The sequence below is a fragment of the Megalopta genalis genome, chromosome 1, assembly GCF_051020955.1.
Source record: "Megalopta genalis isolate 19385.01 chromosome 1, iyMegGena1_principal, whole genome shotgun sequence".
Lineage (NCBI taxonomy): Eukaryota > Metazoa > Arthropoda > Insecta > Hymenoptera > Halictidae > Megalopta > Megalopta genalis.
In genome coordinates this window covers 40,676,081-40,692,633 of record NC_135013.1, presented here as the reverse complement: position 1 = coordinate 40,692,633, position 16,553 = coordinate 40,676,081, and the positions used below count along the sequence as shown (strand labels likewise).

The 16,553-nt window shown below is 34.4% G+C and overlaps 1 protein-coding gene across 5 annotated transcripts in view; it reads left to right on the top strand.

Annotated features, from left to right (window-relative positions):
* C3G (C3G guanyl-nucleotide exchange factor) overlaps positions 1-16,553 on the top strand; it is a 129,857-nt gene that overhangs the window by 16,743 nt on the left and 96,561 nt on the right. The window lies entirely within an intron of this gene.

The window sequence follows — 16,553 nt, the reverse complement described above, 5'->3', positions numbered from 1 at the left end:
AATTCTCGATTACCTGCGTTGAACCGCAACACCAACATTATTTATGGACTAGCTTGAAAGTAACCCGACATTTCTGATGCGATAGGTCTCATTTTTCCAATACGAACGTCTTTTTTATTATATTTTATTTATTTGTACCTACCATTTACACAATATCAACAAATCATTATGCAATACAAATAATACTATGCGGCTTTCGATACTTTTAGCGAATAGTTTACAATAGTCACCGGTGTGGTATTATTCTAAAATTAATTTGTTAGATGCGAAGAAGAAATATATTAAAACAAAAATATGTTCCTCAAACAGTGATTGACAGCAATTAGAAATATGAGTGCATTGTACAATTAAAAAATGTAGATTCAACAGTAAATGTACGTGAGATTTTATTTTAAATAATAAATATGAAAGTACAAATTACAAATTAAATCAATATTTAATTAAAGAATTATTCAAATAAATAGATAGAATAATTTGTTACGAATAATGAATAATTGTTATTCGAATCAAATATTTGACTAAATAGAGTACGTTCGAATAATTTATTTTAGATAAATATTTATTCGAAAACAATTCGAACAATTCTTTTAGATAACTATTTATTCGAAGCAACGCTAATAATGTTTAACTCTGGGGCAGTCAAGCATTAAGAGTAACGAGAACATAAAATTCCATAAAGACAAGAAAATTGCGAGCAACCTGGGAATCAATACGTAGATACAAAAGTAACGGGCATACAGAAGGCAATTACGTTCCTTTGAAAGAGTAGCTCGACTTTCTTTGGGACGCAAAGTTATTGGTGTAACGGCTTGTTACCATAAACTTGAACATTAAAGTTACTTCATCTCGGATCGTGGTTGCATAATAGAACGTCGCGTTCCTGATAATATTATAGGAGTATAGATTAAAGCTGTAATTAACGGATCCTTTGAAATGATTCAAAGACAAACCCTCGGGCTTCTCATCTACCTGTAGCTATTAAACACCACTAACTACGATCTTTTACGAAATTCGTATCTACAATAAGACAGGGACAGAAAGTTGAATAACGTGTTGTTGTAACACACGCTACGAAAGTAATATAGTCATTAATTTGTTGAATAAATATGGTTTTGTTATAAATATTAAAAATATTAGTATTATCTCGAAGGTACATCCTCTCATTTAAGTAGTGAATTACACGTGAAAACATAAAGCTAGTTATGCAACAAATAAATGATACCGCTGTCTGATACGCTTTACTGTTTCCAACATTTCAAAGCAATAAATCAATTGCGCAAGGAAACAAGAAGTTTGCATCATTTAATTCGATTTTCTGCAAACGAATGCAATAAATTCGACTTTCACAATGGTATCGACGGGAAGATCTAAATATTCACGATGCTAAATCTGTATCTTCGAAAGCCAGACTACTCTCGGCATAAACATTGGCGCGCCGAGGCTTCTTTTGCCGCGCTGACATGCTCGAAAATGAAATTTATATTCATAGATGATCCCGCCGGATCGCCCCTCTGCTTTTTCTTATGCGTTCATTTGAAAGTCAAATCTTTTCCGCGAGCCATCGCCAGCCCGACGAATTGTTTCAAGAACGAGCAGCAAATAGTGGAAAATGTCCTCGACCGGCATGAATGGGGCATAGAAATAGAATCTTGGCAATGGCACGCCGCGTTTTCGCGGATGGATGCACCGAAACACCGAAACTTGCAATTAATCGGCATTAAACTCGCCCAGAAATTCGCTTCAGCCTCGTTCAGTTTTTTCTCGACGTTCACCAGGGGTGAAATCGTATGCCGAACTTATCACGGTTGCTAGCGTGATAAGTGGTGCAATGCAAAATTAAATCGTTTCGAACGCCCACGTTCCCTCGAAACTTCTCCAGGCTTTTTTCGAACTTTCATCTTGATCGACGCTTTACCCTTTGGTTAAACAATCTGTTCGGTATGATTGTCAGTGTAGAATTTATTAATAAATTACAGGGCATTGGGATATTTTTAGGTGGTCTGTCAGTGTTTCAATGCCGCTAATACCGTATCCAAGAATATTTCTAGATCCATGTCCCTGACAAGTATCTAAATTCAATTTTCTAGGAACCGGTATACAAACTGCTTCTTTTTAACCCCTTTAACCAGTTTCCTCGCAGTCAGCGATTAGAACCTGTTCGATTGTAATAATGTCTTGGAAGACAGATCTGTATGCATAATATGTATGTAAATCGTTGACAGCAGAGATGGTGTAAGTTAGAAAAGTTAATTTCAATAGAAAGTTTTGTAAACTGCAGTAACATAAAAAATTGTTACAATTGTTTTATGTAAGCCACTTTCAAACGTTAGGTTAAGATGAAAAAATACTGAAATGTTAAAATATTAAAATATTAAATTGAATCTGATTTAATAATATTAATTCAACCCAGCAAAAAATTGAGTTACATTATATTTGCTTTGATATACAGATATATTTTTCTAGATATAGATATACTTGATATAGATATATACTAGATATGCTTGAATGCTTAAATATCGATGACAAAAGCACGAAATAATATTCATAACTATTAGAGATAAGGGGTAAAGAACGATTTGTGAATAATCATTTTAACAAACTTGCGGCTTGAGTGTTCGTTTACTGGACACTAGAGTTGGGTAAAATTCATTTGTTTTATTCGCGAATAAGGTAATAAATAATTCATAAAAGAATTATTCAATTGTTCAAAAGTCATTCGAATAATGGCCAGTTCTGACTGTACAGAGATTTCGCAAATTCGTCCGTCAGCGGTACGTTTAGGGGTGCATGATGCACCGATTCTTCGCACTCGAGAGAGCGCGTGTCGGTTCCCGGCAATATCCGCTCGAAATCGGCTGTCAGTTTATTGCGGAACAGGCTCTTTCGATGTGAGATATTTCCGGGCAAATTCTGGCGCGTTCATAAATACGCGGATACAGTGATTATCGCGCGACCGCAACGTTTACACGCCGCGCGGCCCGGCAAACACGCGCGCACAAGTCAACATTAATAAACATGAGCTACGACGCGCGTAATTAGTGCGCTGATAAAGTTCGCCGGCGCACCAGCCCCCTTCCCGAAATTAAACCGAGCCGGCCGAAATTTGTTCTGACTGAGTCGGACAATGATTTGTGGCCAATCGCGTTTACACGTGAGTAATGACCAAAAATGATCGTTTCTAATCATTTTCCGTAGACCGGGAACATAAAATTGAAGCAACGAAAATCTGAAGATTCGTTCAGGGAGAGAGGAATTTTATTTTCAATTATTTTCTTGCTACGTTACATGCGTTACATTTTTATGAAATTAATTAACGAGACAAGGATAAATGCTGTTCGGAAGGTCGTTCGTTAATTTGAATTTGTTGCGCATATTTGAAATTCTGGTATAGCACTGCCTATTATTTTCTATTTGCACTGATTGAAATTTATTGCACGTGAATAAATTGCAGTTTGACGAGGTGAAATTAATTATAATATATTTGTTATGAAAAATTCAATTATACTAAATTTGTTTGAAAATTTTAAATTGCAATGTTTCTAATATAAATTTTATTTTGTAATATATTTTTAATGTTAATTTGAATAATAATATATTTGTAATATAAATTTAAATTATAATATGTTTTTAATATAAATCTAAGTTAATTGATCTTAAATTTGAGATAAAATTAAAAAATCTAAAGTTGTATTAAAAAGTTGTTAAAATCTGTTACTATGTCGAATAAAGACAACATCATATCCGGAAAACAAATAAAATAATTATGATTATTAATTGATTGGGAAATAAAACGAGAAAATAATACGAGATCGTATCGACAAAAATGAAAAGTTTCGTTGATTGATTTACATAAATTGGACTAAAATAAAAAAGCATCAACATTTACAGAGAATAACTACATTAAACGCCACCGAAATCGAAATGAAACGGAAACAGCGTTAAAATATATTGAAATTGCTTTTTTATATTAAGAAATAATGGCGCATCTTCAATCCAATTGCAATTCGTATACGAATCACAAATATTTAATCTCGACGAAGATCAAAGAAATTATCCGCAGCATCCTGGTCCTTCTCTGCATGAATAACAATGTATAGACGGCTTTGTATAATCTAGTGAAATGCGGATAGTATTCTTTTAATGTCGAGTACGGTTCCATGGCTTTCGCCTGGAATCGGTTAATTTGTATTCATGGCTGATAAGAATAAGGAGTGCTGGTTTATCAAGACGCTTCTCCGACATTCAGGATTATCTCCCTCCTCGAAATGAATGTATTCTTCGAGAAAAGAAACGCCCTCCCGACGGTGTAATCTGCATCCGAGGTGCTCGTTGCAGCCAATTCTTCCCTGAATGGGAAACTTTTTTGCACGAAATAATAAACGTAGCCGCCTCGGAGGAGGGTCGAAAGTCTTGCCGTTTAAACCTACCGAATGTTCATTCGGCTGATGATCGAAGTAAATACATTGAAGGGAATTTGTAAATATTTATTTCAACAATACTTGAATTTTTATGATTTTTCTTTATAATTATATCGGCTTATTAATCATTACTGGACTGCGGATTTTATGTATTTAAGGGGAAACTAGCTGCAGCAAATTCTTCCTAATTGACGAACAGATTGTGCACAAAAATAGACAATTTGGGAAGAGGAGATACGATTATTCGAGTTTTGCGGCACGTTTTTTAGTTACCGATTGTCAACAACTATAAAAACGAGCTACAAGGCTCTAATAATCGTATCTCTCTCTTTATTTTTGTGCACAGTCTGAGCGTCAATTAGAGAGAATTTACGATGCAGATTGAAGGAATTGAAAAGTCTCCTAATACTGATCTCCTTACTAACAAAAATAATATTAAAAAAGATTCGGAGAGTGCGAAGCTTGATTCGACGGCAGGGACTTCGTGAAAAACCGGATGAATGACAGCTTGTTTTCAAACAGTTTCAAACCTTTTATCTATCGGGGATCAATAGCACTAAAAGGGGCGGCTAAATGCCCAGGGCAACAGAGGCTGAGAACTCTCGTGTAACGTCTTGATTAAGTAGTGGTTTACGTCCCCCTGTGTGCAAAGGGCCACCCTCGTAAAACAAGCTGGTCCTCCCACGATTCTAGTTGACGCGTGAAACGCCTCTGCACGATAAAAACGCGTGATTTATGTCGAATCCGAGAAAAAAAATATGACCAAGTCCAGCAAATTTGTCTTCGATTTGGAGAAAAACCAGGGATGAATTTTTTATATTCCCACTCATTTCTCCAGCGTATGGGGGATTTTAAAGTCTCGGAAGCGTTAATCAGTAATACAGTATTTTCATTATAAATTTGAATTATAATACATTTTCATTAGAAATTTAATTAAAATTTTTTAGTTATAATAGGTTTTTACTAGAAATTTAATTAGAAACACCTGAAAACCGCGCTACAAGCAGAGTTAGACAAAATTTTACTCAAATGACGGTTTAGAGATAGAGATTAATGAATGCAATTTTATTCGACGCTATCGAATAATATCCAATCGAATAAAAATCTATCTAGATAAAAATTTATCTCAATAAGATTCTATTCGAATAAGAACTCACATTCAAAGAAGAATTCATTCGATTAAGAGAATTCGTTCGAATAAGAATTCATTCGAGTACGAATTTATTCATACAGGAATCCATGCGTAAAATAATCGATTTGAATGAAAATGATAGAATATAAAGTGCTTTTTTCATAGTTTATCGATTTATTTCTTCCATATTACTTTTTACAATTAACTTCTTTCAAACGTTGCATCGGTTTGTCATGTAAACGAGTTTCTCCTCTAATCATTGCGCGTGTTTGCTCGACTGGATATTTTCGTACAAATATATTCTTATGAAGTTACCTAGAAACATTTATTCGTATTATTACTCGAATGAGTTTACAGTCTCTATTCGAATAATTTATTCCATACGAATAATTTACTCGAATAAAGAATTATTCGAGTAGATAGATAGAATAATTCACGACGAATAATGAATAATTGATATTCGAATAAAATATTAGATTAAAAGCAATGTGAATTCGAATAATTATCTTAGATAAATATTTATTCGAAACAACCCGCACAATGCGCAACTGCGGTTACGAGAGGGTCACGACCGCCCACGAACTGCAGACCCGGTGCAGCTCTTTGACACCAAGAATCGCGTTTCCCGAAAGTAGTTTCGAAACGGAAACGGCGTGACCGTTTGCGGAGCAGTTACAGTCGCGGCGAACCAAGAATTAAAAGTGAACTCATTAAAAAATTATTCCGCCACGGAGGACGGCGCACAATGGGGGTTGGCTCGTACCGAGCAATCAAATCTCGCTCGGGGAGGTTATTGGAGGAAGTCGGCCGCGCGTTTAATGCACACCGCGCTCCCCGATGGCGAATTTGACGTCGGCTGGTACTTATTCCAAAAGTTTCGCTCGTAAATCCTGAGACATGGATCGACGCGACTCTTTACAACGCGGAAAAGGGTTCCTCCAGCTGGCGAAGATGACAAGAAATCCGCTTTCCGCGTGAAAGGGGCTTAACGTAGTCCCGCCGATAAATTTCAGCCGGCAAGAAGAGAATATTTCGCTGGCAAAGTGCATTCACGCGCGTCCCTTTGGGGGTGCTTTTCGGGTTCGGGAGGGGATGCTGGGGTGGCTTCGACAGGTCGCGCGCGGAGCGGGAGGAACATAGCCGCGAGTATTATCGCCTCCGGTCTGTATAGGGTGGAGCGGTAACTATTCGTGAAATCGTTAGGCCCTTTACGGCCGCGACGACCAGCGTTCTCAAGATTTTAGATCTCGCGCCTCGGTTACCACCAAATTGTCTGTAGACGTCTGTACGACTTCGCGTTTGATAGCAACGTACGAAGTCATTTTTTAGCTTTGCGTATGCAGCGTTTTTTTAACATTGTACCCACTGGCAGTTGTTAATAGTCTTCTGAAGCAGGTTTCGACAATACTTAAATAAATTATTCATATATTATATTGATATATTACATAATACTATATTGCATTTGCAAACCTGCATAATCAAGAAAGAAACAAATGAAAAAACATTGTGTCAAATGAACTCTAAATAGTGAAGTAATTTAGAAAAAAATGATTTGTACGTTAAAATACACATTTGATTATTTCAAATCACATTAAACCAAACAACATAATATTATATAATATAATATATTATTATATTATTATTGATACAATATATGTTAATGTAATTAACATAATTAATGTTAATACAATGTATGCTTATACTGTTATATATTAATATATTATTGCACTGTTTACAAATAAACACTAAATTATTTCAAATCACATGAAACTAAACAAGATAATAACATATAATATATTATTACGCTATTATTAATTCAATATTATCTTGTTTGGTTTCATGTTATTTAAAATAATCAAGTGTTACTTTGTTTGAACATGTTAAAATAATTTATTAGAACAAAGTAAAACAGAATGTTATTGTTAAAACGTAAATAATGTAGAATTTGAGATATAATATGTGACCAACCCTGTTTAGAAGTACTGTATTAAAACCAAAAAGAATTTGATAATTTCGTTATAGACATTCACCTAAATTAAAAGCAATCATTGTTTTAATGTATTAAATCTTCAAATCTGACTAGAGGAATAAAATAATGTTAAAAAGTTGATTTCATGTATGTATATATTTTAAATAAATTATACAAGTTACACTGTTTTTCTGCAATTTCAACGATTTGGGCGTCGTTATTAAGTTATTTATATTAAATAAAACAAAAATTAAGAGAATATATTTTTCTTCACGATTTGAGCGAATATATTTTTCTTCGCGAATTTGCAATCATTAAGCCATGTTTAGCGGTTAATAATTTGATTTGTACTGTGCATTATGTTTTTATTGAAAGCTCGCCAAATTATCATCCGATTATGTAGTTTGTAACAAAATGAATGAGAACGGTGCCTTACAATACCGAAACAGAATATTGTTGTGCAAACTACAATTATGAATTTAATGACTACGACCACACACACTCCATATTATTCGCGCCATACATGACACAGTATAATACCGTTACAAGCTATGAGTTTAATGAACATTCGATATTACTCGTACCACATACGGCGAAACATAGTACCGTTTGATTGCTATTAATAATTAATTTTCATTGTGTGCAAGAATTTATAATAGGAAACAAAGAACATTATCATTCTTCTGATAAAATATTCATGACAAAGTAATCCTAACGCGATCGTAAAGTAAGTAGTTTTGATAATAACGAACAGTAATTACAGTTTCTATTTAATTATTATTTGGTCGCAAATACAGTCATAAAATTACACAACATTTAGAAGGTAATCTATTAAACGAATTCTTAGTACAAAACTTACAGTTACAAAATTCAAACGATCGAAAGAAAAGTTTTATATTTGTCATTATATTGCAATAAATAACGGAAACTTAATATACAAAAAAGTTCTCCTGAGGTCATAAACGAGGTTATATATGGTTAAATTGAAAATTCCCTGAACCTTATAAAGACTCCTTCATGGAAAATAATTCAACAAGTTTTCTAATCCAAGTCTATATTGTAATTACAATACCCAAAATTTTACGTATGTCCAATTTTTCCAATTTCTTGAAGCAACACGCGTTAGTTACTTTTAATCAACCGTAGCTTTACTGTGAATACAATCGTGACAATAATTATGCAAAACTCAAAGTAATTCTTACATTTTTAGTGACATTTAAACGAAAACTGAACAAGATACCATATTTGTATATTTCTATATTATAAATAATAGAAAATACAAATATATTAGAAATGATAGAAAATAGAAATATGTAAATATGAAATTTTGTTAAATTTTCGTTTAGATGTAAGTAACGATGTAAAAGTTATTTTGAGTTCATAATTATTCATAGCACTGTAGGTGACCTTTAGATGAAACACCCTGTATATTTAAAAAAGAACTTAACAATATATCATATTTGTATATTTCTATACTAGAAATAATAGAAAATACAAATGCATATATTAGAAATAATAGAAAATACAAATATATCAAAAATAATAGAAAATAAAAATATACAAATATGAAATGTTGTTAAATTTTCGATTAGATATAAGTAACAATGTTAAAGTTATTTTGAGTCTATAATTGTGCACACCACCGTCTAAACCCAGTGCGAAGTCCTCGTTCGAATATTTTCCGCGGTGTCCTACAATTTTGTCGACGGTTGCAGACGACTCCAACTTCCTTTATTAACCCCATAATTACGTCATCAAGAAGTTAGATGAAAAAGCCACCAGCGGTATTCGCGTTTCAACGAAGCAATTTACGCAGACCAGTAAAACAACTGGCAAATCCAGGTAGCAGTAGTCATCGTGCCACCCTGTATACTTGGTCTACGAGGTCTTGGGTCGCGTTCAGGGGCCGAAGAAATGCGAAATTCCTCGTCAAGGGAGAAGAGGAAAGTCGAGGGACGCGGGGGGTACTGCTGCGACGGCGGTAAAAATAAATGGAAAAAGGAGTCTGGCTGCCTGCATGTCCTTTCTACCATTTCCTCTCACCCCTTTCTTTTCCCGTGCTCCTTTTTCCTCCCCGCGTGCCTCCAGCTACCCACCTCCGACCACGTCTCGAACTTTCTCCCTTTCTCTGGTCTCGTGCGTGCTCGATTCTCCGGTCGTCGATTCTCATTCATGCAGGAACTCTTCCAGCCAAGTGAATTTTGATCCGTGGGACGCGGAACGAGTTGTAGACGCTGCTGATAGAGAACAGAGTCCTCTCGCTGTCAGATGTAAGCAGGTGAAACTCTTACACGGGCCGTTTATCCACTGCATAGTAGCCTGGGAAGCGGTAATTTATTGCCCAAATTCAATTGTTGGACTTTTATAGTTGCACACAATTTCGATTTCTCTCAAATAAGGATCTTTTGAAACCTCGAAATTGAGATTGCCATTAACCTTTTAGGCACGACGCGCCACTATAGTGGCTTCCGCGGATGTCATCTCTCTGAACGACGCGCCACTATAGTGGCTTTCGCGGATGTCATCTCCTGAACGATGCACCACTATAGTGACTTACTCTAGTAGCTCACTCGGTCATCGTTTGAATCAAATAATCGTCTTCATATGCATTGTTTCACACTTCTTTTGTCTTCACATCGATTTACAATATACAGACTTATCTTAACAATATAACTGTTAATAATATAACTGTATCTTAACAATATACAGACTCTGCCGTCCAGAGAAATAGCCTCGCGCAGAATTCAGCCGTACCTAAAAGGTTAAATAGTTTAATTATTCTTTACACAATGCTGAAATACAAGTTTGTGCCATATTTTCATATGCGTGAATAGATATATTTCAATTATTTATTTTTATATATATTTTGAATCTCGAAGTTTTAAACGACCTTTCTTTGAGATAGAAAGAGAGAGAGAGAGAGAGAGAGAGAGAGAGAGAGAGAAACATTTTGTACATATACGAAAGTTTAAAAATTGAGTTTTGTCAATAAATTACCGCTTTCCAGACTACTGTGTGGTGGCGCGAAGTGAACGGTGCTCGTTAAAAACAGGGGCGACCGAGGGGCGCCGGTGGTATGTATCAAAGAGGCGTGAAAGAAAAATATCAGGGAGGAACGCGTGTCGTTACGCGAGGGCCAAGATCGTGCGATGGCATCTCATTAGTCCGCGAATCCTCCCGTTGGCTGCTAATGAGATTAATTATCACGGCCCGTTGTCTCTGTCTCGCGAGCCACAAAGACCAGCCTTGGTGGAAGAAAAGAAGCGAGAGTGAGAGAGAGAGAGAGAGAGAGAGAGAGAGAGAGAGGGAAAGAATAAAACGTCGAACGAAACACAGTGTCCGTTCCCGACGTGCCAGGGACGCACTAATTTGACGAGCTTCTCGATTAATTGCTCTCGCAGGCCCGCTCGTTTGAACGGCGCCCTCGAAAACCCGGTCGGCGAATCGTTCCGCGGATTCAAAGGTCCGAGGAACGTTTTTGCGGACGAAACAGTTCCATAGGATGCGGAATTATTGTTGTTTTAGTCTCTTTTTTGTGCACTGCGTACAATTTCCGAATAAAATATTTTAGGCGATGCGAAAGGCATTTAACAATGGAATTACTGAGCGTTAAACGGCGACAGTCATATAAGGTAAATGTCCCAGTTCTTAAACATGCTGTGTACTTAAACAGTTATTTGAATTTTCATTTTTTACTAAACATTTTTACCTATACTCACAAAATATACGGCATTTTTAATAATAGTTTCAATTATTATCACAAAATTCTAATAAACGTTAAACCGTGGGCATTGTAACGAATAAAATAGTTTTCAAAAATACTAGCAATCTCTTTTAAGTTATTAAAAATAAATGTATGTATAACTATTCACGATTCAACACGAGTAATTCATTATTTTTCTACATCTTAATAATTGTGTTTAATTACCGGAACGAGACATGTTAATTACTGGGACAGGTCTGAAATCCTGTTTATGCGTTGGGTCATACGAGACTGCATATAAATTTTCATTTAATTTAGTTTTTATTTGCTATCTAATCAGTTCTGTCGATTTGTTTAGTAGAAAGGAATCTGTGCTTTCAAATCAATACTATTGAACACCGACGAAAGTTAAATTATCAGAATATTACCAGTATAACTTAAATACCTTTCTAATCAATCAATTGTAATTTTCGCAAATATTGTTTTATCCATTTTTTAGTGAACTTGCTAACCTAACATATAAAAAGAAATTCAAATTATTTAGTCCATTTTTCAAAAAGTTATTACGTTTTAAGAAGTGTCTGAATATTATCGTTACTCACTTTTGCTTTGTAATAACGAGAAGATTGCATTTGTTTAGACTTCGAATGATTTTATTATAATTAAATTGATTAAATGAATAGTTGCTGCACAAAACAGTCGAAGTATCAGAAGATTTTATGAATTCGTAATTATTTATATATAAGATGTCTACAACATTTTTATTGCACGATATTTTTATTCTGCGCGAAGTTGCGCAGTTTAATTATGACATGTGCTGCAATTAAGAAATTCCTCACAAAAATATGTGCATAATTTTCCAGTATTCGTTGAATAAGAAATCAGAAATGAGCCACCTTGATCCGACCGGTATTTCTACAGTAAAATGATTTTTAAAGTAGTATTTTACTCGAAGTATAGTGAATATAATTTTTAAATCTATCTCATGCCCATAAAAGTATGAAAACAGATGCTAATAGTCACAAATTGGTGTACCTAACACAAGAATAGATTTAGTTCGTTAAATTTTATGGCTTCTTGCGTCGTAATTGAAATTCCTTTCGATTCTGTTGCCAAGAAATATTTGGAATGCACATTTGAAATGTGAATTTATAATATCCTCTACAATGTAGCGTATTAATGAAATGAAAATATTTTATTTTATGCATTAGATTATTTAAATAAAAATAGCTTATTTTGTCCATACGAACAATAAAAAAGTTACATTTCTTTTACTGATATATGAGATTTTTCATGAACTTCTTAATTGAAGTATGAATTTATTTGAATTATTGTAGATATAATATATAATATTTTAAATATTGTTTGCACGATGTGAAAACTTGAAAACATTTGTATGAAACAGATATTTACAATGTCTTTTGCCGATAAACCAAGATATATTTTCTTAAATATTTATGTAAGTGTATAACATGAATTTCAGTGAAATCAAGTAAATGAATTCCTTAATGATTTAAATACATTTCTTAATGAATTAAATGAATTTCTTAATGAATTAAACGAATTTCTTAACGGGTTAAGTGAATTTATAAAGTCAATTCTTCATTTGCTTGAAGATTATGAAAATAAAGGTTAATTTGAAATACTCATTTCAGAGGTACAAAATTTTATCTTTGAAATATCGCGGCAAGGTTTTAATACAATATTGAGGTACTTCAATAGCAGTCGCAGTCTACATCGACTTTTTATTGGAAGCACTGTATGCTTTGTAGTTTTCTTAAAAGAAATGTGTTGAATAAAATGTAAAAGCTTAAAATTATTCCTCAGGATATGCTTAAATGGGTTTGAATAAATGTAGAAGATTTTTAATGGTACACTTGCATGGAATTTAAAAAATATATAATACATGTAGCCTTGCAATTTAATTTAATAAGAAATTCTCCCAATTATTAAATCATTAGATTTATTTTTATACAACTACTTTAATAACAGATTTTATGGAAGACTTATTTTCAGATGCTTAGAAATAAATTCATTAATCTAAATTACTACTAGTTGCGGTTGTAAAATAGAGAAAACATTTAAACAATTTGAAAATATTATGTGACTTATTGACTGTATTACAGTCAAAGCTTTACAATGACTAAGAAAGTAAATAAATGTCTATGTAGTTTCTGCATTTTGCAATTAATGAAGACAATTTGTATTTTGCATATAGATGCGCGATATAGTTATTACATTGCTAATAATATCTTCTAATATTTTATTTCAATAAAATAAATTATTTTATTTCAATAAAATAAATTATTTTAATTTAATAAAATAAAGCAAAAGTGGTGTAATCCAATTTTTTCTTAAGTTGATTTAACACTATTAAATCATATTTAATTTAATACTTTATTTTATTTTTCTATTATTTTAAGTTGAAGCTTGGAACTGGCATAGAATTTTTCATGTTATTGCATTTTACATAATTTTTAATTCATCCTTAATTGCTCACAAATTAACTTTTTCGAATTACACCGTTTCTGTCTTCAACGGCTCAGCTCGTTTGTTGGCGCATTTCATCGCGATTTCTCAGCAATCAACGGAATACCGTATGGTTTACCATAAAATCGATGAGCATAACTGGCATTCGCACGTGCGAATAGATTGTCCAGGAATATTACACCATCGCCGCGGAACCGTGTCCCGCGGATATTGCTCACGTATATTCATACAGCGATCGGTAATGACAGTGACCCTTGGACAACCTAGCCGCGATCTATTTGCATAATTTCTGCAATTTAACCGCGACCGGTCTTTGCACGGCAGGTGGCGGCCTGCCTCGCCTGTGAATAAGGTACAGATTGACGACGGTGCTTTTTCGAATCTTGTAATTTCATCTACTTTTACATAATTAATCGCGATGCATAATTGCAGCCGCTCGCGTTAGTGGTGGTTTGCCAGCGCCGTCAATTTTCCGGCGGGTGCTTATCGTGGCTCGATTTTGAGGTGAATGAAATGTGGAAATTGCGGACGGCGATTTGAATTTTTAATTTCGGGAGTTCGTTTAATATTGGATTAGATGTCGTGTGGAAGATTTCGAAATCTTCCGCGTTGAATGAAGTAGAAATATAGTTTCGTTCACCCACTCCTTTTTTATGTGCAACTAAAGTAATTATAGAATCAAGTATAATTATAGAATCAAGGTATTGTCTACGTTTTTATTAGCGAAATACTTATTTGAAAGGAATAATAACATTTTAGAAGAATATGGAACAATGTAATGAACCAAGCATAAGTTTCTACTTTTTTTTTATAGAATCAATGAATATTTTAATCCTTCATTCGTTTTAAATTTCACCAATTCATTGGTGAACAACGTTGGTGTCACAAATGCGTCAAATATGCGGTTTCACAATGATATAAACAAAAAGTAAAAATAAGGTCCATTTTTCCACTCTTCTTCCTTATTCTGAGATGTTTTTAATGTTTTTAAACGAATGAAAGTTGTCTCTAGACTTATTTAAAAATATTTCGTTATTTATACTGGAGTTCCCTGCAACCTTTTAAATAGAATAACTTTTTCAAAATTGAAACAAATGACTTTAACAATCATCTTGACAATCGGTCAAGAATTTTCACTACTCCGAATTGTTTGTAGCTCATTATACATTAAGACCTGTAAAAAAACTAACGTGTACTTTAGATACATGAAACGTTGATAAGAGTTTATTGCGCATAAAAATTTGCAGTCTAGTTATCAGTTACGTGGAAATTACGATTAATCTGGCAATTCAGTTCCATAATTTCGTACGTATTATGAATTCAAACATATCCTGTTGCAGACATATTTTCGTCGGCATATATTTAAAAAAAAAAAAATGCAATAAAATAAGATCGACCTTTTTAAAGTTCCAGACAACAATACCCGCTTCGAGAACGTTTTACGTCTCGATCGACAATGATCATTTCCGTGGCACGTAGACATCAAGGGGACATCGGGAAATCGCTAACTATTGTTAACGGTGTCGTGGTGGCCTGTGCAGGGCGCAGTGGTCTGGCGCAATTGCAATCAATCCTCCCTATATGCGATCTCCAGTCTCCTTTCACTGATATAAGAGTCGTACACACCGGAAAATGAGGGGCTGAATGTCGTTGCACCCTTGCGCCGCGGGACGATACGTGCCCCTTAAGGGAAGTTTCAGTTTACTAGACTTCTTTACGACGCCGTGAACGGCGAAGTTATTTTGGCGCGGTTTTTACACACGTTCTCCTCGAGGTGTTATCGCCTGCGAACCAGGAGCACCGGTTGATAACGAGCTCAGGCGTTTATATGTGGTTTGCATGGAAGATCGTTTCGTGTACTGAACGTTACGGTTTTAAGGATCGTTTCACGCGATGATGCGAATCGTCGATAAGCGTGCACAGTCTCTGCTCGCATACTTTTTAATTATTTCCCCGCTGTTCCCTGCAATTAAAGCCGGCCGGATCTCGTCTCGATAAACCGCGCGTTGCAAAGTTCTTAGCTTTCCGCTTCAGCGGATGTTGAAATAATTGTGAAATGTTTCGAGGGTTATGTGAAACTAATTTCTTGGAGCACATTCGGCCGGTACAGACTTATTTTATTTTTCTTGCGATCGAAAATTAATCGTCGATGCATATATCACCGTGATTTAATTTTCTCTATGATATTTAGGTCGTTTCACGTGAAACCAGTCTTTTTTTTTAACTTTTTATTGCAACTTTTAGCACATTTTTTCTGTTTTCGCGTTTAATTTCGTCCGAATATATTTGGCTTGGATTTTCTTTACAGAATTCAGTAGAGAAAAAGTTAAGTCAGCGATTTTGTCTTTTGAATCATCGAAAAAGAGTGATTTTTAATAGTTTCACAGTGTTTCGAGCCATTTCGAAACTTTTCGAGGATTTCGACATTTTTCGCCGTTTTAGATGCGATATTGTATTTATTTTTATAGTCAGCATTACGAACGTTACTGCAGTCTTTATTATCTATCATCAAAAATATCTTTAAATGAAGCTTGAATTAAAAGAAGCAATAAACAGATTTTAGAATATTTATGTTTCCGACTGCTGGTATGGGTGAATTATTTTACACCGGCTCTGCAAGGCTGTTAAGTAATTAACCCTCTGCAGTGCAATTTAATTCCGAGATTAAAATATGCTGTTTAATTTCGCCCGATGCTCTATACACAACTGTGAGAAATAATTCGACTGAAACCAATGTAAAATGATCATATTGAAACTATTATCATTCGACAATCATGACGTCTCTCGGGCATTATAAAGCAAGTTTGTGCTCGTAATAAAACAACAGTGGATACAACGTTG